The 26,548-nt window shown below is 46.9% G+C and overlaps 1 long non-coding RNA gene across 1 annotated transcript; it reads left to right on the forward strand.

Annotated features, from left to right (window-relative positions):
• Positions 1-17,017: 17,017 nt before the first annotated feature.
• On the forward strand, positions 17,018-24,823 carry LOC120762526 (uncharacterized). Its single transcript, XR_005703917.1, has 2 exons — positions 17,018-17,107; positions 24,007-24,823. It is a non-coding gene; the product is annotated as an uncharacterized LOC120762526 (long non-coding RNA).
• The last annotated feature ends 1,725 nt before the right edge of the window (positions 24,824-26,548 follow it).

Genomic DNA, 26,548 nt, shown 5'->3' on the forward strand with positions numbered 1-26,548 from the left:
CCTAAAGTTGGAACAGAGAAGTGAACATTTTGATGTTGGCAGCACTCAGGGTTCAGGTCCTCTGGGGGCCTGGGTGAAGGTGGTGGCTGCAGCCCTTGGTCAGGGCCCAGGACCTGAACTTAGCTCTTTTCACTCTCTACATGAGTAATTCTGGCAAGGTTTCCTGAGTTCCCAGAAATAAGAGGCTCTGTCTCTTCCTAAACTTGTTCAGTCAGTGAAGAAAAATAAAGAGCAGGCGCTGGGTTAATTTCACTGGGTTACTCTGAAAGTGTGAACATGACGATAATGTTTCAAGGTATCTAAATAGCCTAGAAAATTGTGGTCTTTTTTCTTGTAAAACGGCCCTTAAAAACTTGAGTATCTTCAAATGCCTGTTTGCTGAACGCAAAGAGAAGCTGTGAGGGTCACTCAGGGCTCACTTAGGAGTTATTCCAAGAGTGGATTAATGGGATTTTATCCCGTCTTGCTTCCAAAGGGGTTCCAGGTATCACTGCCACGGTTTATAGCTCTGCAGCTCCTCAGGAGAAGGGAAGGATCTGGGATAACACAACGCTGCTTCTGTGTTTCAGGAAGGCACATGCCCCAAACACATGCAGGTAGTTAAAAAGTGAGGAATCTTCTTGGCACGTTCTAGGCACTACCTTATTTCCCCCCCATAAATCTTTCTGCAGATGGAAGTGCAAATTTTCAGCTGCATTGATTCCCATCCAACGCAGAGGGTTGTTTTTTTTTTTTTTTTTCCATGAGGGTTGGGTTTTTTTAACCTGTTTGGGACTTCTTTAGGAGCAGCTTTGTGAATAATCCCAAATAAGAACAGGCTCTTCTTCTTTTAAATTTTTTTTGTTTGTTTTCTTAACCTCTTTGGGACTTCTTTAGGAACCGCTTTGTGATTAATTTCAAATAAGAAGAAGCTCTTCTTTTTTTTTTTTTTCCTTAAACTGTTTGTGACTTCTCTAGGAGCATCTTTGTGATTAATTTCAAATAAGAACAGGCTCTTCTTTTTTTTTTTTTCCTTGTGGTTTTTTTGACCTGTTTGTGACTTCTCTAGAAGCAGCTTTATGAATAATCCCAAATAAGAATAGGCTCTTCTTCTTTTTCCTTTTCCTGGTAACATTTTGGATTTGCTCCGCGCGCTCAAAACTTCAGGAGGTTCAAAAAACAGCGGTTATTTATATACAATCCTATGAAACGCAACTTTATGTTAACGCTCTGAGATGTAAATGAAAAGACCCATCCCGCTCCAAAACCCGAGGAATCGTGATTCAAAAAGGAGAATGGTCAGTGGTGAGCATAATTCAATGTGCATATTTTCCCTCGGAACAAAACAGCATTCCAGCTCTCCCCCTGATGAGAGGAATGTATTGTCAATTAATTAGACTCCCATCATATGTCCTCGGATGCCCTTCCATCATATGCCTTCCATATGTCCTTATGTCATATGCCTTCCATATGCCCCCTGCGTAATTAAGCTCCCATCATATGGCTTCCATCATGTGCCATTTAAGTAGATTTCCAGGAGAACGTGGCAGTGTTACAGTTATGGACCTTTTGCAACGAGGGAAGGAGCTGTGAATGAGGAGAGGAGGAAGCAAAAAGCAAGGTGGCTCCGCTGCCTTTAATTGCCGGTTTTGTTTCGCTCAGCTTGAGCACCGAAGGCACAAAAGTGTCCTGTTTTCCTTGGGTTCCATTCCCGGTTTTTATTCAGCTCAGCCTGTGGATAGCCAGGGAGATAGCGGCTGTTTTTCAGGGAATGTTCCCACTGGAATGTGAAATGGCAGAAGAAACAGTCCAGCTCCCAGAAAAGGGTTTGTCCTCCGAGAGGGAAATGTAGACTTTGTCCTTGCTTTGGGTCCCTGGACGTGAAGTGAAGGAGCAGAAACAGCCTGGGGAGGAAATCCATGGAGAGGAGATGGCACATTCCACTTCCATCCCTGTCCTCCCTCATGGACCATGGATGGGGAGGGCCTTGAACAGTCCTGGCCGTGGACAGGGCTTGGGAGATAATGCCCAAGCAAATGTGGTGGGATGGATTCCAAATTTACTGGGACTTATTCGGGATAAAGGCCAGGAACAGGCACTGGTGCTTTCAGGTTTAATGAAGGGAACTGCAGACATCCAAGGAATTATGAGGTCTTGGAATGGTTTCCAATGAAAGGACAGCTCTTTTGCCTCATGTACAATTGTGTCTCTGTGCCTGCCTTCTTCTCAACAGCTTCTGAGACTCTTTTCTAATTCCAACCAGACTCAGCATAAGAGCAGTGACTTCCAAGGATGTTCTGCTCCAGCTTTGCAGGAATTGCAGAAATCCCAGCCACGCACCCAGAAATCCCAGCCACGCACCCAGAAATCCCAGCCACGCACCCAGAAATCCCAGCCACGCATCCAGCAGTCAGGAAGGAGGCTGAAAGGACAAAGAGAAGGTAAAAGTCATTTGTGCTGAGATCCCTTCAGTTAAAAAAATTCAGAGTGTTTTGTAGCATATCCCAATTTACCAACAGTTCAAACTCCCACAGGACCAGTGTATCCCTAAAAACCTTCTATTCCAGCTGCTAGAGCATGGAAAAACCCAGTATTTGAACTCAGTATTGACCAAAAAGTCATCCTGTATTTGCTGTGTAGGCATTCTGTACTGTGTGTAATACAGGTGCATTCCTGAGAGACAGGTGACAGCTCTTGCTCTGGCTTAATCTTTAATTTTCAACTCAATCCTCATTTAAATCACACACAGAAAGTACAGCCAGCCCATCTGAAAGCCTTAGGTCATTAGGGAAATGATTTGGGAAATATTTTGTGGTCTTGCACCATCATTAGCTTGCCACAGTTGTAAAGTGCATATTAAGGGAAGCTTTTAAGCCTCTTGTAGAGCACCACTGAAATTATCTGCCCAGAATTGCTACTCAAGTGTTGTATTCTGAAATATTTTCTTCTTCTGGCTCGCTGGGCAGCAAAAAAATGCTCACAGTAGTGCTCATGGCAGATTTTCCTTTGCTTCTCTGTTCTCACATGGCACTGATGGTTGTGGAAGATGAAACTTTCATCGTTAGGGGTATTTTTTTCATTCTTTTTTTTTTTTTTGTTAACCGGTGAGTTCCCTCCATTTCCACACCCAGCTGAAACTCTGCTGCCCCCCTCCTCAATCAGATGCACGCAGTAGAGTCCAGTTTGTACACAGGAGTCGTGTAAGGACTGGGATGAGATGGGCTGGAATGCCAGAATGACTCATTGTTTGATGAATAAGGCCCTGAGTGTTCTATTGATGCCGCTTCTAAATCTGTGTAATATGTATAGAATTCCTGCCATAACTGGAATTCCAAGCACAGCAGCCTTAGGAGATAAATGATGGTGATGATGGGGTTCTGCATGAATTGATCTGGACTCTGACACGCTCCTGCCTGACAGCTGATCAGACAGTTGAGAACAAGACAATTTCATTCCCCAGACTCAGAGCTCAGAAATTCTGCTCCTCTGGCCTTTGGGAATGCCAGGAGAGGGAAGTTCTCTCTCTGTGTTCGTGTGTTGGGGTTTAAAAGTATTAAATTTTAATCTGTAAGGGACACAGATGCCCTTCCAGTGAGATGGGGACACCAGCCGCAGTTCTCAGTGGAAGGATGATGGTGGGGAGCAGCTCAATATCTGGAAATGAACAGTCTGAAGCCACAGCAGGATGGGAATGCACATCTTTCACTTTCAACTAGCTTTTTTCCTTCTCATTCCCACCTATCCCTCTTCATAACTTGGGGATTTAGGTGTGAAACCAAGTTCAGCCTTTCCAGTTTGATTTTTTTGGGATGAGTTCTGTGTCCACTCAGGCTTCAGTCACGGACAAACTCCTAATTGTGGTGCTGGACTAGCAGGGTCCAAGCAGCAAACTGGAACAGAAAAGAAATCTCATGTCTGGAAATTTCCCTCAGCAGAGGAAAATCCAAAATATTTGGGAATGCATCCCCCCCTTCCCTTTTGATTTGCTCTTTAAATAAGACAGAACTCCTGGTTGCCCTGACTCTCCTGGTGCTCCAGGCAGTCCCACTTGCATATATTTAGATTTATACATTCGAAATATAAAACGTGTTCTCCCCGAGCAGATAGTCTGCTCGTGCTATAGGGTGAAATTAGCCTCTTTGTGCAATGTCATGGCCCTGTTTCCTGGCGAAATAAGTTCAAGAATCAGGTTTCTGGGGCAGGCGTGGAAAGAAATTGAAATTCTTCCTTCTGTCTTATAAGCAGTGGCTCCTCCTCCACTCCAGACCCTTTTTAAGAATCATTGAATTCTTGGTGGGCAACCTGCCGTTGCTGCTTGTTTTTCTTATATCCAGTAGATTCATAACTCTAGCCATGAACTTCAGTTTTTAATGACCATTTTAGGCCTTTTTCCTCTGATAAAATGGGAGTGGATGAAGCCCTGCACGACGCTAAAGGGAAATTTTTGGGTCCAAAGACACTGAGATGGCACAGGAGCCTTTGCGCCAAGTCTGAGAGGACAAAAGGTGGCTAAAAAGGTGCCAGCAAAAAGCTGGCAGAAAAAGAAGATAAAAAACAACGTCAGGCCACAGATCTGCACCTAAACATGGGCTGTGACTTTCTTCCTCCTCGAGAAATTAATTTCTTGTAAGCCTGGCATTACCGGAAGTCGTGGAAGTTTCAGGAGCAGTGGGGATCACACCTGGCTCTGCTTTCCCACCCTCTTTGCAGTGTGAGGTCCCTCCCAAACCATCCTGGCTGGAGATTGGTGCTGCAGCAGCTCAGGTCGGTGTGAGATTTGGGGTCACCAGAGTCCCTGGCAAGCGCAGGCAGCGCCTTTGTGCTCCTCAGCTTAAGTGAGATTTAAGGAATTGCCGCAAGCAGCGGGTCAAACCCATTCCCGGATTAATGGCACTGATGTGGCTTTAGTGAGGAGTTTGTTTTGCTTGTGTTTGAAGTGGCCTCTCATCCCCTCTGACAACAAACAGCAGCCTGGCAGGTGCCTCAGCTTCCCCTTGGCTTTGCATTTCCTTTCGCAGAGGATGCGGAGGACGGGGCTTGAAAAAAAAGAATGAGGAAGAGAAGGGAAAACGGGAGGGAGATTGGGAGGAAATTGGGAGGGAAGGAGAGAAATCAGAAAGGAAGAAAGGAAAACGGGAAGGAAATTGGGAGGGAGGAAGGGAAAAGGGGAGGGAAGTTGGAAAGGAAGAAGGGAAAACGGGAGGGGAATTGGAAAGGAAGAAGGGAAAATGTGAGGGGAATTGGGAGGGAAGAAGGGAAAATGTGAGGGAGTTTGGAAAGGAGGAAGGGAAAACGGGAAGGAATTGGGAGGGAAGAAGGGAAAACGGGAGGGGAATTGGGAGGGAAGAAGGGAAAACGGGAGGGAGTTTGGAAAGGAGGAAGGGAAAACGGGAAGGAATTGGGAGGGAAGAAGGGAAAACGGGAGGGAGTTTGGAAAGGAGGAAGGGAAAACGGGAAGGAATTGGGAGGGAAGAAGGGAAAATGTGAGGGAGTTTGGAAAGGAGGAAGGGAAAACGGGAAGGAATTGGGAGGGAAGAAGGGAAAACGGGAGGGAGTTTGGGAGGGAAGAAGGGAAGGCTCCCCTGCTCTCTGCTGCAGATCTACAGCTGATTTTAGGGAGTGCCTTCCCTTCCGAAGTGGGAAAGGAACTGATTTTGTAAGAGCCCTGAGATTAAGTCACGTGCTTGCCTTCATTTGCATGTGAGAATAATTATTGAGTGAGGAGCTAACCAGGGGAGGTTAAATGGGAAAAATACAATCAGTGTCCAAGTGTATTCCGTGTTAGTAAAGGTGTAGTGAGGCTGCTGAATCAGGGCTGGTTGGAGGTTCTAGGATAGAAGTCAGAAATACCGTATTTATTTTTATATTAATAGTTTATAGCATAATAACTTTATAAGATAAGAAAATATGGCATATAATGTATAATATTATAAATCCAGTAATTATCGTATCATATCACATTTTATATTTAGTTTATTCCTCAGCAACGGGGAACTCTCAATCCATACTCAAGGGTTAAATGTTTAATCCATAAGTTAGAGCTGGGAGTCAAGAAAAGTCTGCTTGGCATCCCAAATCACAGAGAGGTTTTATTCTCTGTGAGAGAAGAAAAAAAAAAAAACAAACCCCTCTCCAAATTATTTAAAGCCTTTTTCTCTGGGCCAGTGCTTGCTCTTGGTTAGGAGTGACTTGGTTCACTCAGGATTTTCCTCTTTAAAAGGAGCTGGCTCCTGGCTTAAGCTGCAAAGGAAATGTTTCCAGGTGCCATTCCCACGGATTCTGCTGTGAATTTTGTTTATGGGATCGGTGTCTTTGGTCAGTTCCCTGTCCCTAAGTCAGCTCCCAGTCGAGCTGTGGCAGTGACACTCAGCCTGTGTCCAGCAGCATTGCCTTCAGCCCCAGGAGTGAGGAGCTCTGCTGTAAATTCACTTGTTTTGTTTGCTTCTTACTCTGAGATCTCAAAAGGTTCAGAATCCCAGGATGGGTTGGGTTGGAAGGGACCTTAAAAATCATTTCAGAAGCTGCTCCAAGTCCCATCCAACCTGGCCTTGGACACTTCCAGGGATGGGGCAGCCACAGCTTCTCTGGGAAATCCATTCCAGGGCCTCCCCACCCTGGCAGGGAAGAATTTATCCCCAAAACCCCGTCTAACCCTGCCCTCTGACAGACTGCAGCCATTTCTGGAATAACAGCGAGCACAGAACCAATCCCTCCTTTGCCTGAGTGGCTGAGGGAGGTTTAAAAGCCCCAAACAGGACAGAGCCCCCTTGGGAAGTTGCAGGGTTGTAAAAGCAGCTCCCTCCCTGCCTCGTGCCACATTGCATCACATCTGAGCGAGGTCTTTGCATTATATATTAGCAGAGATTTGTCCTCAGATACCCTCCTCTGGAGAAGACCATTTTTAAATCTTTAATAGGGCATTAGAGCAATTTGCCTGTGATTTAGCTCTAAGTGGGCAAGGAGAGTGGTGACAAACGAAGCCGGGAGGCCCTGAAATTCTTTGAATATTCCATGTTTTCCTGGAACTGGGAGGAAAATGCTGCCAGAGAGGTCTTGGCAGGTTTTCGAGGTGGCTGGCCAAGTCTGAAGCAAACGTGGATGGTTAACAGGCTAAAGCAAGCTCTGGTTCCAAGCTCAGACGTATAGAACATACGTTTTTATTTAAGAAATCCCACCACATGGAGGAGCAAATGTAGTGCTAATGCATCCTCCTGAAGGAAAATGGCAAGGGGAAAAACGGTGTCATCTTGCCACGATAAAATAAAGGCTCTTTTGCCCTTGGTTTTTAGGGGCCTGGGGCTGTCAGCTGAAGGAAATGAAATCCAGTGGCTTTCCCACGAGGGCCCCTTATTAATCAGGAATGGCTTATAGAGCAATAGTTTGTGTCTGAGGGAAGAGGCAGAAGTTGTTCAAAGAATGGATTTCCATCGCCGGATTGACTTCTTCTTGTTGCCGTGCGAGTAATTAAAAGTGGCAATTAAGGAGGAGAGTGATCAAATCGTCACTTGGGAGCTGCTGCTGCGCTTGGCTCCACAAGGAGCAGGGACCAGCAAGGAGCAGGGACCACCCACGTGGGTCACGCTGTGAGAATCGGGGGTTGGGGCTGAATTACCCCAGGTAGAGGTGGGTCTGGGAGAGCTCTCTCTGGGAATTGCTGTTTCCTGTGGGAAACGCGAGTTTGGAGTTCCTGCAGACGCCCGGCGAATGAAGGTTGTCATTTTAATCCTGGCCCTTGCTCGCGTGGGGCTTGCCTTGTTTTATCCCTGATGGGGCAAAGACTGCTCAGCCTCTACCTTTAGAGCTGAAACCTTTTATTTTTCTTTATTCAGCCCTCTGTGCAGGCCCAGAAGTTCTGCTGTGGACTCCCTGTGGGGTCTGGGTTGAGTCACTTATTTTTCTTTGGTTCTATTCCCTGCCTATAAAATAGAGGCCCTTGTTCCCTCTAAGGGGAGTTGTAAAGGCAGAGGAACCGATCCTGAATGAGCTGTTCAGAGACACGCACGTAGGAATTGCACAGATCACACTGGGAGGAAATGTTTCTGATGGACTGTCTCTGTGCTGACGCCTTTTTTAGCTTTACGGCGCTAACATTGATAAAATTTATCATCCAAATCTGTTTTTGCGCAATCGACTCCGGAACGTTATTACGACACGTTAAGCACCCTACGTAACGTGATTTATTATCACAGCAAATAAGCTGAAATTCAGATTTTTCTGCCTGTTTTTTTTTTCACGTTGCAGCTGCTGGAAGTGCTAAGGCTGTCTTTTTGCATTATGGCCAGGAGTGTGTGTGAGTTTAGGGTGGAGCAGAGCCTGCAGTGAAGCGATGCAGAAGTGCAGAGGGGCACCGGGAGCTGCGCCTGCCTCCCGCTGCTATTTCTGGCACGCAGACACTGAGCAGCGTCTGCTGGGCCCAGCCGAAGTCCTGACGCTCATTCTGTCTGTCACAGCCCTCTCCAGACGTGGCTCCCTGGTTTTTAATCCCCTCCCAGCAGCGGGGCAGTGGCTGGGCACGAGCTGGGCTGTGAAGCTCTCAGTGTCCAGTTCCACCGCAGACAGAATTCCCCGCCTGGAGAGCCCAGAGCTTTGGTTTCTTTGGTAGCAACACTGAAATATCTCAGCATCCCAGAGTCTCCTCTGTGAGGAGAGGGAAAGGGATCTCTATCCCTTTTCCCCAGGAGTCTGGGTGGGTAAAGCAGGATGGGATGGAGAGGCTCAGTCTCACCGAGCGTGTGGAGCTGCAGGGCTGGGAATAGGCTGGGAATTCTCTCCGCTGGTTTGGGATTCCTCCGGCTGGCTCTGTGCCAGCTCCTGCCTGTCCCTGTGCAGGGAACGGTGCCTTGCACCCACCACCAGCTGGAGAAAATGTTTTGGTGTCCTACCCTTGGGTTTCATTCTTGAGCAGTGGCTGGAACGTGGATTTTTTTTTTTTTTTTCTTGCGAGAAATAAGTTTTGGGGTTTTTTTCCTTCTTCTTTAAATTGCGTCAGGTGTAGCAACAGAAAACCTGGTAAAGGTGTATTTGTTTCACCTTCTAATAACTCCACCCTCTCTTCAAAAAGCAAGCAGTGCTGGTGGGGAGGGTGAGGAGTCTGGCAGGAGGTGTTGAAGAATTCTGGTGCTTTGGGGTTCCTCGGGTCCCTCTGATCTCTCAGGGCTCTTCCCAGACATTAATGCAGGCTCAGGGTCCCTGCTCCTTTCTTAGGAGTTCTGTTATCAGGGATCAACAATAGTCCACAGTGAATTTCTGCATCTGTGGACTGCAGCCCTCCAATCTGGGAATTGCAAACTATTTTCCACAGTGACCCTGGCACTCCTTTCCTGCTGCAATACGACTCTAGCTCTTCTCTCAGTCTCAGGGATCTTTAATTTAATTTTCTCTGCTTTTCCTTCCAGCTCGGACTCCCAAAATGTCCCTAAACTTTCTGCAAGTTGAATTTAGGTTCAGCAGTTTAAACTCCAGTTGAACAGTCTCAACAGGTATTATTTTTACTGGCTTTTTCAGAAAAAAAAAAGTGAGAAAAAGAGAAGGATTTGATTGAGGGACTCCACCTTTTCATGCAGTGATTCTATTGGAATTTGAATTAAAGTTTAAAAAAGCATTAAATGCTGACCAGACTTTTTTTTTTTTGGTGTCAGCCTTGTAAGGTAACATGCTCATACAGCTCCATCTCTTAGTAACTGATGTCCTTCAAAATTTACCAGATTTCCATGTGAAGCCTCAAATCTTAAGAAATCAAATCCCCAAACCAGGGTAGATTTATCTGAAGTGAGAGTGAGGTTCTCAGAGCTGTTTTTATGTTCCAGATTCATCGAATCTTAAACTTTTGGTGGCCCCGAAGCCACGTGAAATCTGAGGGGTTTGAGTGCTTTGAGTGAGATGGAATTGGCAGATCGTGCCAGAGTGATATAATAATTATTGGTAATAATTCTTTGACGTGAAATCTGAGGGGTTTGGGGGCTTTGAGTGAGATGGAATTGGCAGATCGTGCCAGAGTGATGTAATAATTATTGGTAATAATTCTTTGACGTGAAATCTGAGGGGGTTTGGGTGCTTTGAGTGAGATGGAATTGGCAGATCGTGCCAGAGTGATGTAATAATTATTGGTAATAATTCTTTGACGTGAAATCTGAGGGGTTTGGGGGCTTTGAGTGAGATGGAATTGGCAGATCGTGCCAGAGTGATGTAATAATTCTTCATGTGACGTCATCCACGTAACTTTGGGTTTCACCTTGAGCTTCAGTTTGGTTAAATCCATTTTGCTTTAGGAGAACTCGGGATCAGAGGGGGTTGGTAACTCCCCACAGACAAAACACAAATTCTGGGTACGGTGTTCCCACTTCTTTGGCTTTGCAGCCTTTCTCTCCAAATCCTTCTGTGACTTTCTCTGACCTTTTGTTGAACTCTTCCCTGTTCCCTAATCCTTGGTTTCAGCGATTGCAGAGTCCCAGGGCCTTTCCCACTGCCTTATTTTCCTTTTCCCTTGCTTTACCACCTCGAGATCCAATCATTTTATGGCTTTTTCACCTCTATTATTTCAATTTTCCCACATTTTCTGGAGAGGGGTGGAGTTGGAGCTCAAGGTGAACCCGCTGGGGATGGGAGATGAATCCAGCCACCACTTTTTAGTGCTTGGAGGAGTCAAAGCCTGCTGGTTTGGAGGGGAAAGCTGCTGGGTGAAAAGGGTTTGGTGGTGGTGAAATGGGACTGTGAGGATTTTGAACCATGCTCTGTCCTCTCTGTTGAACACCAGGGCATCAGATGAGGGTGACAAAAGCAACCTGGACACTGCAGCTTCTTCCAAGGACTCACAACCCTCCAGGGATGTGGTGAGTGTTGGCCTGGTGGTTCTGTGTTTTTGCAGAATGTTGATTTTATCAGTGATTTGGTGTGGAATTTGCAAAACAGTGAGGCTCAAATTAGAAGCTTTTGGTTGTCAGGAGCACTGTCCTGGAAATGTCCAAATCGTGACAACTTTGCCCATTTTTGCTTTCCAGAGTGCCCCACACTCTGAATTTTACCTTTCCTCACAAAATCTTAATTTTTATTACCGAATGGGTTTTTTTTGTTTACTCTCCTGAAGACATTTTATTAAATTGGGAGCTATTCTCATCTATGCTGTCCTTCCAGCTGAGCTGTAACCGTTATTTTAAAGATATTTCCTAAATGATCTCTGTCCATTTTGCCCAGAGTAAGGTTATTGACTGGTCTCAAAAAAGGCCTCAGGGTTTTTTAGTTAGTTCTGAAGTCCCTTAAGCTTCCTTCCTGGCTGAACATCCCTTCTCCTGTGCGTCTTCCCCTTTGAATTGCTAATTCCAATTGATCTGAGGAGAAAAAAAATAAATGCAATAGTTTGTGTTTACTCTACTTTCTGCTATAACAGCACCTACCAAGGTCTCTCCTTCCTTTGATCCTGTCTCCATGATTAAATTCACTCTTCCTTTCTGTTTTCCAGCTTCTCTCTGCAAACTTTCTTTCGCTCCATTTCTGCAAGAATTTCCTGCAAACCATGTCCCCGAGAGGATTAGTGGAGGGGATACCGATTTTATTTATATTTATTTCTAAATGGACTGCAGGGACTTGGCCCCTTTTTAAATATGAGAACAATTTTCAGGCCTCTTTCAGTTGTGGTTATTTCACTCCAGAAAAAAAAAAAAAAAAAAAAAAAGACCCAAACCCAACAAACCACAGAACAATAGAGTAATACGAGAAGTTGTGGAAACCCCTCAAACTTTCTCTGTTGAAATTTTGAATTCCTGGTGGTCACAGGGCCAGGTGATGCTGCCAGTTGTGGGGGTTTTTTTGTGTAGTGCCTGGCCCAGAGCAGCAAGTCGAGTTAAATGCAAAGCTGGGATCACATCAGACAGAATGACACCTCTATTTTTATTTTTTTTTTTTTTTAATTCTTTTTGCCAGCCCGGACGCCTTAAACATTTTGGAATTTGAGTGTTTGCAAAACAGGGTTGCTGGACTCCAGTAAATGAAGTGTCCGGATGTGGGTGGTGATTCATAAAAGCAATTAAAAGAGGAAAGTGCTTTTCCTCTGAGCGTAATGTCTTGGTTGTAGGATGTCCTTAAGTGAGTGTGAAGTGCTCAGGCGGTGGTCAGGGGATGGGGGCTCTGGAGTTCCAGGTCATGGATCTGCCTCCAGCAAATGCTTCTTTGTCTCGTGGTGCTGCTGATTGAAACCAATTTTTTTTTCCTCGCTGAGTCGCAGAGGTGGGAAGGGAGCTCTGGAGATCACCCAGGACAACCCCCCCTGGCCAGGCAGGGTCACCTGGAGCAGGGACACAGGGACACATCCAGCTGGGGTTGGGATGGCTCCAGAACCTCCCTGGGCAGCTGTTCTGCCACCTCCCTGGGAAGTTCTTCCTCAAGCTGAGGTGGAACTCACTGAGTTTTACTTTCTGGCCATTGCTCCTTTTCCCGTCACCAAAACCAGTCTGGCACCCTCCTCTGACGCCTGCCTTGGGGATATTTGTATGGATTTAACAACTGAATCTTACTTAGTTTCTAGTTCAATGTAGTTCTCCTTTCTTCCTTCTTAAATTTGAGCACAATCCTCCTGAGGACACAACGTTTTCCACGGGAGAAATGTGGTTGTGGCAACATAAATAATGGCAGTGATGGATAATTGAAACTCATAAAATGCGATTTTTTTTTTTTTTTTTTATCCTGCCTAGTGCAACTCCCTGGCATTTCTGACCTTCCCCAAACACAAAATTAAAGTGATTTTCCAGGAGCAAGGCTGGAACACGACGGAGTTGTTGTACACAAGGATCCATCAGCACAGTCACCTAAAGCCAGAAGCAGACCCTGAGGGCCTCCCTACAAACTTCCCCCGTGGCTTTTCCAGCCTCCCCGAGCAGCCTGGTGGGGATAACTTCAGGGATGGTCATCAGGCTGTCCCAGAGCAGGCACTCCCAGGCTCGCTGCCTTCTCCAAGGGATTTCCTCTGGCTCCTCTTGGAGCTTGCACGAATGGAAGTTGTGCCTTCCCTCGGCTCTGCCCTCCCCTGCTGCCCTCGGTTATCCCGTGCTAAGGGAAGCAGAAGAGTTTCCTGATTTATCATGGATCATTAGGTGGAAGTAACTATTCCTAAAACATCGGGATGGATACAATAATTAGGGATGTGCTTTTGTTAACACCGCCCGCCTCTACCCTCTCGTACAGTACCCTTGGGTACTAAATAATTACCCACTTTGTGTGGTTATCTAGCTCACTAATTACCCACAAAAATTGGGGTCAGGTGTTAACTGCTTGAAATAAGTATCCTCCAAAGGCTTGGGTAAAGCGTATAAAGAAATTACGTGTTTGCGACAAAACTTTGGGAGAAAAAGAGGAAAAAAAAAAAATCAAACATTTTTTTATTGGGAAGGAAGACAAGGAGACAATGGATGTGAAACGCCCTGTGTGATGGCAGAATCTTGCAGTGGTGGTGAGGGACTCTAAAGGCAGTGAAAGGATGGCTGGCAGATACAGTCACTAATCCAGACTACTTTTCCTGAAGATTAGATCCTTCAGTACACAGGGTTTGATTCTTCCCCTATCTAGGCTGGTGCCAATCAGGATTATGCCGGTATAAATAAGAAAATTTGTATCCGTGGATTCCCAGACTGACTTCGCTGCATAATCCCACCTCTTCCATCACCCAGACACTTCTGCATTGCGCCCAATAATTGAATTATGGACTGCATGTTTATTTCCAGGCGTTTATTTTAGCTGTCCCCAGCTCTGTGTGCATGCAGGATTTCATCCTCAGCCTGCTGCTCATAAAATGCAGTTTGCTTGGAGCAATAATTTGATTCCTGTGCTCAGGGAGTTACCCCAGTGAGTCAAAGATTTCTAGATAGCCCCACCCTCCCCAACTTCCCGAACACTCACACTGCAGCCACTTTCTCTTTGCCAGACCCACACAGGCTGCCTAACCAGCCAGAATCCCAAGGGGCGATCCCAATCTCCTGCCTCCCCTGTTTCAGCCCCAGAAAAGTGGGAAATGAAGCCAGGGCAGCCCTTGAAACACCGGGCCCGTGGAACACAGGGATGTTTTAACAGCCCTTCTCCCCAGCCTGGTTTCTTGCATAGGTGCTCCCTGCCTTCAGTACAAAGGGAGCGGATTTCAGGGGGAGCTGGGAAGGTGTTTCTGGACATCCTCGTGTCTTTGGATGCCCGGATACCTTTAATTCCTGAGCGCCCGTGCAGCGCTCGGCGCAACAAAGAAACTGCCTGGATTTTTGGCTGCATTTTTGCGTGAGGTGCTTCCTCTCCTCCATAGCCAGATCCACCTTCTGTTCCTACCGGCACCTTTTGAAGCCTGTGTGGGGTTCAGGTGTCAGACATCACCATCCCCCGTGTTTGGGCAGACTCGGGGGGGCTTGGGGAAGGCCCCAGGGCGAGGTGTGAGCTGGGTTTTGGGGTTACCTGCGCCCCGCATTGTGCGGAGCATCTCTGGGAAAGGCAGGGCTCAGGCTCCCGGAGCACAATGCAGATTTAGTCGTCATCTTTGTCTCTCCCCCCGCGCCCCCCCCCCCCGCCGCTCCACTCCCCGCTGATGTTAACTGTCTGTATTATTATTTATTGTTATCAGGGGATTTGGTTTGATCAATGAAGTGTATATGCGTCTGACGGACATTCGGGGAGGAAATGCTTGGAGAATGAGTAACATGTCTGCAGCGGAGGGTGTGTGTGAGGCAGAGAGAGGGAGCATCGGTACTAGAAACATTGACTGATGAGTTCATTTTAAAATCCAAGGGCATATAGCTGGTAAATTAGCACATATTGCAAATATAGTCTGGTGCGAGAGGCAGCAGCGCTGCCATTGAGCGCAGGGGTGGGTGTGGAGGGGAAGGGGGGGGGTCGAGGAGAGGAGGTTGTCAGCTCTAAAGTCATCACGGGCATGAGCCAGGCAGTCTGCCTGCCTCACTGCAGACGCGGGGCGTGCGATTTCCACGGGCGGCTGCGGCGTGGCGGAGCGGGGGGGAGCGGGGGGCACCCGCGAGAGCCAGCGCCGGATTTTATTGTTTTAAAATCCACGGCCAGGCGGAGGGATGCGAGGCTGAAAGGGCTGCAGCCCCTCCGCTTTCCCCTCCGCTTCCCCTTCGGCCCCCCGCGCCCCCTGGAAGGCGGAGGGGGGCGCGGCTGCCCGGAGGGTCCCGGGGCTGGTACCCGGCGGGGATGGGGATGCGCCCGCGGCTTTCTGCCGGCGGCTTAAGAGATTATTGGGAAGGGTGACCGGCAGTGGGGTGTGTGTGTGTGTGAGAGAGAGTGTGTGCGGGGCTGGCGGCGGGGGGAGCCGGGTCCTTATTCTGTTAAAGATTTAAGTAGGCATGCAAGGAATCTCTAGGATAGTTGGCAAAGGGCGAGGGTGGGGAGGGGGGGAGGAAGGATCCAAAAGAGTCTGTAACCAGACACTGAAGCTTTCCAGGAGTGAGAGTGTGTGAGAGAGAAGGAGACAGAGCGAGAGGAAGAGAGGGGGCAGTGTGGTCTAGTACATTTTCATCTGGTCGTTGATTTGAGCCTGATGCTTGCTGTCCCTCAACAGCCTCCCTTGCCTGGATTTTTTCTTTCCCCCTCTCCTCTCCTTTCCCTTCTAATTCATCGAAGCCTAGGGGAGCCAGGAAAGATTAAATGTGCTTTCGAAAAGGCAGCCACTTCATGCAGCTATGTCTGCTTCCCCCCCACACCCCCCAGCCACCCCCCCACTCCCCCTTTTTGAAATAAAAAAAAAAAAAAAGAGAGAGAGAGAGAGGGGGAGACAGAGAGGGGGAGAAGGAAGGAGGAGGAAGAGGAGGACTATAGTTTAATGATGTCGGGACTGGCTGATCCAGAAGGAGGAAAAAAAAAAGGGGGGGGGGGGGGAAGAAAAAAAAAAATATTTGAGCTCCTGGACGAGGAAGGACTTTGGTGAATGGGCTCAGACTCCTGAGGTGAGAAAAGGACGGAGTGAATGATGATGATGATGATGATGATGATGGTTCCGTAATGGTGCCTGTTACCGCTGCCCCCGGCCGGGCGGCGGCGGGGCCGGGGCCGGGGGGGACCTGCCTTCGGCAGCGCCGGATATTTTGCATTTTTAACCTCGGGCCCTCCGGTACGTTTCGGCTTCTCCCCGCTTATGCCGCCGGGCCTAAAGCGGTTCCAGAGCTGGGTGGAGGGTGCGGATCCGTATTATTTATTTGGGCGGGGGGGTGGGGGGGGAAAGAGGGAGGAAAGGGAGGGAGGGAGGGAAGGGGGAGAAGAGCGGAGGGAAGGAGGTGGCAAGCTGGGGACGAAATCCTGCTCTGGGTTATGGCCGGCGTAAATTTCCATTGGCTGGGGGTGCACAAGGTGCTCGGAGAGAGGAGTCGGTGCAGGATGGAGTCCCTTTGTGTGTGTGTGTGTGTGTGTGCGCTCTGTGTGTGTGCGGGGCTCGCACCCTCCTCTCCCGGGCGAGCGGCTTTTTCTCCAGGTTTTCCTTTGAAGCCCCGGCCGGCGGCTGGCAGGGGAGGGCGGCCGGGGCTGCGGCGCTGCTGCCCGCGCCCTTCCTCCCTCCTCCTCCTCCTCCTCCACCTCCTCCTCCTCCTCCTCCTCCTCCTCCCCGCTGACAGTCTGGGGCTCGCTCCGGCACCGGGCTGGCCCCGGCTCCCGCAGCCCCCCAGCCCCGTCTCTTCATCATAATAATAATAACAACAGCAGCAGCGGCGGCAGCGGCATTGCCGGGGAGCGCGGAGGGCGGCAGGCGAGAGGAGCTGCGGAGGAATTCGGTTCCTTTTCCTTTCCTCCCCCCACCCCCATAACCAACCCTCCCCCCCCCACCTCCTTCTTTATTTTTTTATTTTCCTCCCTTTTCCTTGATACATTCCCTATTTTTTTTTTTAATCCCTCACCCCCCCCCCCCCCAAAAAAAAAAAAAAAAAAAAGGGAAAAAAAAAAAAGAGAGAGATGTTTTAAAAATGCAAGCGGCTTGCCCAGCTGCACACACCCGCCCTCCCTCGGCCGCCTCCCTCCCTCCCCCGGCTGCGCACACACCGCACGCTCGCACCCGCTCGGGTGTCAAACCCCGCCGGGCACCCAGCCTGGTGCGGGCACTGCCCCGGCCCCCCCGGCCCTTCCCAGCGCCGCCGATCGGAGCCTCCCCCGCTTCCGAATGGTGAGTTTCTACCTGGTTTTGTGGCGACTCGGGGGTTTTTCTCCATCCCCGGGGCTGGCGGAGGGGGCGGGGAGGCAGCGCCTTGCTGCTGCTGCACGCTTTGTGCCAGGGGCCGGGAGCGAGCCTGCAGATTCCTGCTCTTATTTCTGCATTCCTTCTCGTTGAAACAATGAAAATAATTCCGTCACTGCCCCAAACTTCCTCTTCGTTATTTAAATGCGGAGACTTTTCGTGTATTTGTCGCAAGCGACCTTGTTGGGAGCTGTAAGGAACCTGCCGCGCCATGTCTCTTTTTTTTTTTTTTTTTTTTTTTTTTTGTATAAACGATTAAAAATGGAATGTATTCTCTCAACAGAGGGTCCTTAGAGAAGCTCTTTCCTTCCACCTGTGTGTCCTGTTTTGTAATCTTGAGCCATGAATTGAACTTGCCTGCTATTCTTTTCCTCTTTCTCCTTTTGATCTATTATTATTATTATTATTATTTGATCCCCGTTGGTTTTGGTATTTCTATTTTTTTTTTCTTTTTTTTTTTTTTTTTTTTTTTTTTTTTTTTTTTTTTGCAAGGACTAGTTTGTTGCACCCCTCTCAATCCCTGAGACCCTAACTTGTGATGTTTAGCTTTTAAATCCACGGGTTAGGCTCTTGGGAGCTGTGAGTTGTGCTTTGACATCTTTATTTTATTTTAGAAATATATCCTCTCTCTATGTGTATATGTGCGAGCGCGGGTGTGTATATTTAGAGCCGTATACACACACATACAATAGTGTTTAGAGACCTTTTAAGGGAAAAATAAATGTATTTCTCCTCCTTAGGCTCCATCGGCTGATGTAGGGCGGTGGTTATGGCCATTTTCTGTACAAAAAAAATCAAATTAAAATTAGCGTTCGTACCGCAGAGATTTTTTTTTTTTAAATTCTTATTACAATTTCGGTTTTTTTTCTTTGCTGATGTGTGTGTGTGTGTGTATTCACGAGATAATTTTCCAGCTGATCCAGATATGGGGGTGTATGTGTGTACACACAGACTGGTTATTCTATATGCATGTGTAGATAAGATATACATGATATGGATGCATGTAAATACAGTTATTGAGGTGTGCGTGGCGATCCACAGATATATTAATTAATACAGGCAAATAAAACTATAAATATAGATATTTCCATATGGAGGAATATTAATATCACGCCTGTGGTAGAAGAGGGAGAATTTTTTGCTGCAGGCCACTGCATAGAGCATCTGAATTTTGATTTTATTTATATATATTTTTTTTTTTGCCTTCCCCTTTACTTCTTGAGAGCAACACAGAGTACCCTGAGAGCGTAACAGTAACAGCTCGGTACATTGGTGCTTGACCTCAGCTGAAATCCCAGCATGCCTCATGCTTCCAAGTTTAAAACTGAACGATTAATCTTGGAAATGTGCTCTACGGACACACCAAAAAAAAAAAAAAGAAAAAATTAAAAAAAAAAAAAAAAAAAAAAGCCAGGAGACGGGTTGGATTTTATAGGTTGGAAAAATAAACTGCAGAATAAAATGGTTGCATGTGTTAATGGTTGGAAAGTAAAAAGAAATGCTGAAGTTTTTTTTGTTTTTTTTTTTCTTTGAGTCCTTTTCTAGAACTTCCAGCTTTGCTGCTTTTCCGGGCAATATGATATGTAAATGATGGCTCAGAAATGTTCGAAATGTTTCCTGCTGCTGCTGTTTTTTTTCTTTATTAGATTTTTTTTTTAATGTTGCTGTAAAATTAATTATGGTTGGAACTGTATTTCTTATCTCTGTTCTGCAAGGCAATTTATAATGAAGTTACTGTACCTTGTTATGGCACCGAATTACTGTTTGATATTTGAATGCAAATGCTTGAACTTAAAACGATGCAGCAAAAATTAATTGCCGGTGTAACATTTTGGTGTTTAAGGGCTTTAGGATATGTTTGCTGGTTCCTGTTGTTTAACAGTTATTGAACTGGAGAAGGTTGCTTGTTTGATTTTGATTTTTTTTTCTTTTTTTTTTTAATGAATTTTAGCTGCTTTTTCTTGCCACTGTAATTTCACTGAGCGTTTTACCTCCGCGGGGGGGCGGGGGGGGGGGGGGGGGGGGGTGGAAGAAAAAAGCCAAGAAAGCCTTGTCCTTCTGAATTTCTGTATTCTCCCAAACGTTTTTAATTCCAAAGCGAGCCGCATTTCTTTTCTGTTACCTGCCTGGCATTGCAAATTGGAATCCGGAGCGCTGCAGCCCCGCACCTTTGTCCAGCCATTACCACACCCGCAAAAAGTCGGGTGGTTTTTTTTTTTATTTTTTAGGGGGGAGGGTGGGTGCTTTTTTTACCCTTCCCCGCAGCTTTTAATCCCAATTTTCTCCCCCCGCCCATCATCGGCGAGAAGGGAAGGGGCTTTGTCTGCGAGGCTGGCACGGGTCCCCCCGCGCATCCCTCCGCATCCCTCCGCTTCTCGGGGGGGTGTCCCCGCGTTGGGAGCCCCCCTGAATGTCCCCGATGTCCCCTCCCCGGGGGTCGCCATTGTGTCCGCGGTGCGGGGCGGGGGTTGCGCGGGGCTGCGGCAAAACAATGGGCGGGGAGGGTTGGCTGGGGAGAGGGGGAGGACGGAACCCGCGCAAGGCTCCGCGCCCCTGCGCGCAGCCTAATTGGGAGCCGCTTCAATCGCTCCCGGTCTAGACTGGCCCAGACACATCAATTACAGCGGCCCGGGCTTTAAAGGCACACAGCGGCCGCGGCCGAGGGGGGGGTTGGTCCCCCCACCAAAAAAAAATATAATAAAAAAAAACGGAGCGGAGGGGATGGAAATAAGCGGGGGAAGAGCGAATTCCGCGCTCCGCCGAGCCTGCTTTTCCTAGGCGGGGAAAGGCGAGGTTCTGGCGAGGAGAAAAGGAGGGAATAGCGGCTGGAAGAGGACCGAATCCCCCCTCTCCCCACACCCTTTTCCTTTCCCTTCCCTTCGCTGCCTTCCCACTGCAGAATTCCGGGCGCAGGGCGGGCAGGTTCAGGGGGATTCTCAGCCGCGTTCGTGCCCGGCGGCTGCAGAAATGTCAGCGCTGGGAAAACTCAGCCCCATTGTACAGATCCAGCCGGAATCGTTTCTTTTCGAGCCGATAGAACTCCATCCAGAACGATTCCTGCAGCGTTTTCTTGGGGGTTTTTTTGGTTTTTGCTTTTGTGTCATTGGTTTTTTTTTTTTTTTTTTCTTTACCTTCTGCAGACAAAAGGCGGGATATTGCGATCGGGGGGGTTTTTTGGGTTTTTTTTGGTTTTTTGCCTTATTCCTGCAGCTCCAAGGCTTTCTTCTCTCAGTGTTACAGAGATCTTCCAATAATGATTTCATCAGTTTCCATGATTTTATGTTTTCATTAGAAAAAAACCACCGAATCTGTGGACGAAAAGAGGGTTTTTTTCTCTTACAAGGAAAATGGAAGAGAAAATAAACATTAGGCATTAATTTAATCAATAAATAGAATAAGTAAAGCTTAATAATGATTGAAGATCTTTTTTTCAGCACTAAAATAAAACCTACCAGGCTGGCACACGTTTCAATTAAAAGTGTATCTAATATGCTGCCACTATATTTAATAGAACACATTGCTAAATATTCTGTGCAATATGTGATGCAAATAATTAAGAAGGAGAAGGACAAGCAAATGAGGTATGGGGATTTTTTTTAATGTAGGTTTTGTTGTTTGGGTTTTTTTTTTTTTAATCGTAAATTTTGCAAAACTCTGGTGTCTGGGAGTTTTGTCTGAGCAGCAACTGTAGCTTTGAGCTCGGTGACTTTGACCTCGTTGTGGCTGAGTTGGAACTTGCTCTCCCAAGTTGAAAGGCACAAGGGTTTGGTGGCAGGAAAAGGTAAAAATAAAAGGTCCGAGGCATTCTGCAGTTTTCCATTGTTGCTCTTTTATTTCCAGGGGTTTAACAGGACCTAAAGTTGCACAGTGCCGCAGCTTAAAAAAAAAAAAAAAAAAAAAAAAAAAAAAAAAAAAAAAAAAAAAAAAAAGGAGAATACTTTTACTGCCTTTCTTCCCTGAATCATTTCCAGGGTACTTAAGGATTTATTGGGCCAGATAGCAAATTGCAGTTGAGATGCTGTGTAGTGGCTAGTGCTGATTAGATGATTGATTAATTCCTGATCGATTTCTTATCCCGAACTTAAATCACATTATAAATGCTCGATATTAAAATGCAGTTTATGCCGAAATCTGATTGCAAGCTCTTGCTGAAGTCGGTCATAATGCCAGTTGGAAATACCTTGATATTCCTATTTTTTGTTGGGTTTGTTAACCCTTTGATTCCTGTGTTTGGCCATACCTCAGTGCTTCAGAGCAATGAAATTCTTATTTGTAGGAGGTTCATGCACAATCCCTGGAATAACAGGAGACACTGCAATTCCCAGAGCATTAACTCCACGTTAACCTGCACCTCCAACCGTTGCCAAAAGATTTTGATGATTTTTTTTTTTTTCCCCCCTTTTTCCACCCTAAATTTTGTTCCCTTCTCCGTGAGCGGGGAAGGGAGAGAGGCAGGCAGGGTTGAGGAGTTCAAGGCGTGGGTTTCCCGAAGGTACAATTCCAGTTCTGCACGAGGCCGGAGCCCGCCGTGCTCGGGGACAGGAGCCTCGGTGCCAACTGTGCCGCATTCCTGCTGCCCTGCCTTTTTCCCAGGGCTCCCAAGGAAAGAGCATCCCAGTTCTTCCTCACTCTTGGGAACACACACATTGTTTCAATAATCCAGGCAATAAATGCTAATTAGTAATGCTTAAGGACCCTACCAGTCAGAGTAATTATCATAATTTACCTCTTCCTTAGTTAAAAAAAAAAAAAAAAGGCATTCCTTGCTGATTTTTTTTTTTTCTTTTTTTCCCCCAAAATGGTGGTTTTTTCTCCCCTTTTTCCCTTTGGAAAGAATTCCTGGTTGGATTAGCAATAAATGTATAGCTTTGAGACACGCTTTGTCTGTGGCACAGGGAGCTGGAGCTGAGCGTGTGAAAAGATTTTCCCACACCTCAAAATTTCTTTAAAACCTGAGATTTTTTTTTCCTTTGCCTCCCCTCTCCGCTCTCCCCTCCTTCCCCAGCACCACCAAAAAACCACTTGCAGCGGGAGAACAAAGGAAATCAGGAACTCTAAAGGCATCATTAAGTATGAGGAGCAACAGCAAGACAGAGTGCGATATGACAGCGTATTTTATTGGCACAAAAGTCGGGATAATTAAATAATTCAGTGGTATTCTTAGCTAATTAGCACAAAGATCTTTCAGAAGCCGTCAAGAAAATGGATCTCATCGCACCTAATAATACGCAGGGTTTCCCGAAGATCCTGCGCTTCCCTGTGCTGCTGCTGCTTCCCCACCTGATACCGTGACACCGGAGGTTGCAAAGAGTTGCACAATTTAATTGGGCTCCTCCTCAAGATAATATTTTCCGTGGAAGGGGATCAGGTATTTAGAGGAGATGAATATGCAGAGCTGGAATTTGCAATATTAGTCGATAGCAGAGGGGAAAGATCGCAGCTCCAGAAAAGCCAGCTCTGTTAGGAGGGATCCATTGGAAAGGTGAAATCATTAGCCAGGAGCCTCTCTTGGGTTGATTGGGATGGGGATGACTCCTTGGCATTTGGAGCTGGTGGATGAGTGCTGGATCCAAGATATTTTTATAGAGTTGATTGGATTGGCTGATTTCGGCTTTTTTTTTGGGCATTGAGAATTGTGTGGCCAAGTCCAGGGGAGGTTTGAGACCTCTGCTTTAACCTGGGCTCTCGTTCCAAGGCCAAAACCAAACTGGGATGAGCTCCATCGTCATCTGTGGAGTTGTTGTAGGTCTTCAGTAGGATGGCTATGGCTCTCATGCCATGCAAATATATTTTTCCTTTGGGTTCATGTGTTTTTTTGACCTGGAATCAGTGACAGCTGATGTTCCTGAGCTCAATCCAGGTTGGCAATCCACAGATCCTACCCATGGACAAGGATTTGCAGGGCATTGATCCTGCTCCTGGAAAAGTCGGCGAGGCACGTTCTCAGGTGCATCAAATACTGCTCAGAATATCTCGCTGTATTATTCAGAATATCTCATTACTCTCCTTTGATCTGAATGCATCCCCCAAGTTCATGAGAGGCATCTGCAAACTCTCATTCACTGTGTTTGATATATTTGGGGTTCCTTTTGCCTCTTCCAAACAAAGGAATGCTTGAAAATTTGATTTTGCCAGCCAGTTAAAAATCTCCTGCTTTAAATAATGGAAGGGGATGTGCATCAGTCTTGGATTCAGCAATAATTCTGGTTTTCACCCTGGGCCCAGACTGAACTTTACTCCTGTGTTAAAATTTAAGTGCTTTTGACTTCCCAGACAAGTCGTGCAGTGGGGTAAGATCTTACAGTTCGTGATTATTTTTATGGATGGAGGGGAAAAACCTCCAGGCTCCCCCTGAAATTGTCCCTAGAACATGGAAACAGATGTTTCCCTGCCCAAAAAGAGGTGGAGACTCATTTATACAAGGTAAAAGGAGGGAATAGGAGGGGGAAAGGCACCCAAATTGCTTTGCCTAAGGAAGCAAAGCACATCACGATATTTCTGTCTCCTGGTTTACAGGGTTGTTGTTCTTTAAGCACAAATTCTTCCTCTCTGGAACTTTCCTGGTTGGGAAATGAGGTTCTGCCATGCCAGGAGACGCTCTGGTGTACCCCCACATGTAACAATGAAATCCCTGGTGCTTCTGTGAACAGGTCATGCCTTTTTTCTCTTCTGTTTTTCTGTCGTTCACCCAATGCTCTGGCACTGGTATTTGAATACATGAGGGCATTTCAACCAATTTAAAAAAATGCATATATAATTTCCAGGATGAAAGAGGAATCTGTGCTTTCTGTGGTGAGCCTGCCTGCAATTGTTTTTTTATCTAACAGCTCTTCCCACACTGCAGTCAATGAACCTCTAATCTCCTGGACTGAAATGTCTGACGCTTCTAGAATCATTTCTTTGCTGCCTCGGCTCGCAGAGCTCCACCTACAGCAGCGTCTCAGCGGTGGGCTGGTGGTGTATCTGCTGGGAATGTCTGTTCTCTCGGGGTGGGAGGGATGGAAGGAAGAACACTGTGCCTCTCACGCCACCCTTTAGGCCAGGGCTGTCCCCAGCAGCAGCTGCTGAAGGGTCTGAGGGACGAGGAGTGGATGAGCTCTGCCTGAGTTTATTCCTTGCTGCTGAATAAACCGAGTTTATTCCACGGCTGCTCCTGCCAGACGCCAACACTGACCGGACCCTGGTGCTCCTTGCTGTTGCATCCCTCTGGAAGGTGGACAAAAAGGCAAAGAGGAGGAGAAGCTCAGCTCCTGAGAGGAGTCTCCAAACTGCTCCCTCTGGCTGCTCCAAGAAGCTGAACTTTCCCTGGAAGCCGTGTCTGGTGCTCCCAGGCCGTTACACGCTTCTCACTTGACTGCCCTGCTGGGAGCTTGACTTTTAGGATGAATTATGCAAGAAACGCTGTGAAGCGTCAGAAATTCCGAGGATTGAGAAGAGTCCTCTCAGTGTATGAACTCATTTGTGGATAAAGTCACACTCACCTGGATTCCAGCTCCTCCAGAGAAGGACACGAGGTGTGGAAAGGATCACAGATTAGTCAGTGGACTTTGGTTTTGCTTTGGTGTGCTTGTATCATGTCTGAACATGCAAAGAACTTGGGTTTGCACATGGAATCCAGTAAATGGCACCTCTGTAAATCAGTTACCTGGAGTGTGTTTGTCTCATTTGCTCACCCCTTTCTCCCCTTCCCACCAGGGCTTTCCGAGCACCTCCTTCCCTGGATGCAGTGGCTGGGGCTGGGTTCCTCCTGGGGTTTGGATACCAGCTTGGGAAGAGGGTTGGTGGGCTCGTGGAGCACCTCACACGCAGAATTTGCCTTTCAGTTGCAGTGTGTTTTCACTGCACTGATGTCTGCTTGTTGCATCTCACTGTTGAAGGCCCAAACAGGAGAAAAAAAAATCCTGAGATCTGTATTTTTCTCTCCCCTCTTTGATGGATAATTCAGAAATAACAGCACAGCTTTGGGGTAATTCCTGTTCTCCTTCATCCCCCCTCACTCTTTTTCACATGGCCTGGCCTTCTGTGGGCAGTTTTGGGGGAGTAATCTGGATTTTGGAAGATGCTGCAGCAAAATTGTAGCAGGAGGTTTTGAACCAGTGGTGTCCTTCTTGCTGCCTTTACATCAGCATCCAATTCCTTTTGGAATAGATGAACAGACAACTTAAAAATGAGGATCAAAACCCAGTAGAAACACGACATTTTGGTTCAACTGCTGATAGTATTCAAGGAGGAGCTGAAGCCCCCATATTCCTCAGGCAGCCAAACGCTCCTTTTCCTTAGAGCCACGGCACACAAGCTGGCATTGCAAAGGCAAATAAAATCACTCCTGTTTCCCCAGCCTCTATTTTAGGGTATTTTAGGGAGGATTTTGCCCAGATTCCAGCCTGCCAAAGCACAGCCTCTGCCTGTTATAAGGAGGGCTCTGGGTGTGAACTCTCTGGGAGATGAGAGGCAAGAGGAGACTCCAGTGGCGAGGCCAAAGCTTGCAGCAGTTATTTCTGCTGAGGGATCTCTCCCACTCCAGCCAGGACGCTGCAGTGGGACACTGGGGGAGGTGTTTCCACATTTATCTTTTCAGCTGAGATATGAAACCCAAGGTCTCCTCTGTTGTTCAGGGACAGATGTCGAGGGAGAAGTTTTGTTCCTTTGGCACATTGCTGTGTGAAACCTTCCCTTCTTATTTTTTTCTTTCTTTTTTTTTTTTTTTAAGAGATCCCACTTTTGGTTTCAGTGTCCCCCCAAAAAGAGACAACAATGCTGTTGGAGCTGTCTCCTCATCTCAGAAACAAAAACAAAAAGACAAAATATTCTGGGAAGTGTTTGATCCCCTGCAGGTTGGGATGGAGGAGGCTGCTGGAAAACAACACAGTGTAATGAAACACATGGAGAAATAGCTAAATGTGTTTTGTTCACATGTGATGGCACCTCAGTATTTAATAATGCAGCCCTTCTACAGCAACTTCATCTGTGGAGCTCCAGCCACTTTCTGCAGAGGCCCTGAATTAACTCTCACAGGTCCCTTTGTGAGGTGGGTATGGAAATGTCCCTGATCCTGCTCATGGTTCACACAGGAAGGCAGTCACAGCCCTCTTTTTTTTTTGCCATTTTTAACCTCTTTTCCTCACTTTGATTTTCCCAATAACATGGAGTAAGGTTATTGATTTTCAACCCAGCTATTGAAAATATTTATCAAGCACAGTGGTATCAAATATAACCTGATTTAATGGGTTCTTTTGGGTTGGGTTTTTTTGGTGGTTTTTTTTGTTTTTTGGGGTTTTTTTTAAATCTATTTTTTTTTCCTCCTGGACAGGGGAGGGGAGACTGGCTTTCTGTGCTGAGGGTTTGCCTTTTTTGTGGGGTGAGGAAGTG

Source organism: Hirundo rustica, chromosome 23, assembly GCF_015227805.2.
Source record: "Hirundo rustica isolate bHirRus1 chromosome 23, bHirRus1.pri.v3, whole genome shotgun sequence".
NCBI lineage: Eukaryota > Metazoa > Chordata > Aves > Passeriformes > Hirundinidae > Hirundo > Hirundo rustica.